This window comes from Acyrthosiphon pisum, chromosome A3, assembly GCF_005508785.2.
Source record: "Acyrthosiphon pisum isolate AL4f chromosome A3, pea_aphid_22Mar2018_4r6ur, whole genome shotgun sequence".
NCBI lineage: Eukaryota > Metazoa > Arthropoda > Insecta > Hemiptera > Aphididae > Acyrthosiphon > Acyrthosiphon pisum.
The window spans coordinates 2208561-2209793 of NC_042496.1; positions in this window are offsets into that span (position 1 = coordinate 2208561).

Here is a 1233-nt window from a genome sequence, read left to right on the forward strand (position 1 = left end):
TCTAGTGATGACTGATAATCGGCCCATAGTGAATATAATTCGTATAAACGCCACTGACTCCAACCCCTCCCCCCCTAAAAATAATCTCTAGGATCACCAATGCATTGAGGTTATGACTTGTGGTAAGGCTAGGTAGGTAGTAATAATATTAGATATAACTGAATATGACACTAATTTTTAAAATATTCTACCTTCAACTACAATATAATATACATATTTATCTAAATTTCAGCACTACAGAATCACATAATTCACGCCACATTGGAGTCATAATATTTGAATATTACAATAATGTATTAATGTATTTTATAAATAATAGAAATTATACAGTATAACAAAAGATTTTAGATACTTACTATAATCTGCTTGGACATCTTAACATCAAACTACTTAATTCATTTTAAATACTATAACATCAAGAAGCTTGTCTTTCATTATATTCTGATTTATTGGTTTTTTTTTTTAATGTATAAAGAATAATATAATATTTGTATATAAATAAACTTAAAAAAAGCAAACAAAATGTATTTAATATGAAAAGGTTTTATATATATATATATATAAGTAAATAATGAATAAACAAAACATTAAAGGTACGGGAGCATTAGTTTTTTTCCTTAGTACATCAAGTCTAGCAGTCTTTCATACAGTAGTTTTAATTTTACAAGACATACACTAATTAAAAATGTTGTGGTTTCCATTATTATTAAACTTTAAATAGTCGAAACATTTAAAAAAATATTTAATTCAATAGATTTATTAATAAGTAGTTCAACTTGGATAATTTCATAGTTGTTGTGAAATCACATATTTTACACAAATACTTGACTTGATTTTGTAAAAGAGAAAACATCCACTTCACGTGAACCTCAAAAAATAATTAAATCTTCTCAACCAATAATGGTTATAATATAAAACAATATGAAAGATGCAGTACTATAATGAGCGACAAATTTCACGACAACCGACATGAGGCCATTTTTTTAACATTACACACGATTGGACTGTGCCAAGGTTGTTTAGATGGATCATTGACATCATCGATGGGAACTGATGTACTCCCATTCGGTCGATCTGGCTTATGATTAAGACGGCATCATACCGCTTATTTTCAACGGTAAAAACATGTCCACGCAAAACAATCATAACTTCACTAAAATGTGATTTTAGAGTTAAAATACCTACAATAAAATGTATAGAGAACAATATTCCAAGAAAATGTCATATCCGTTT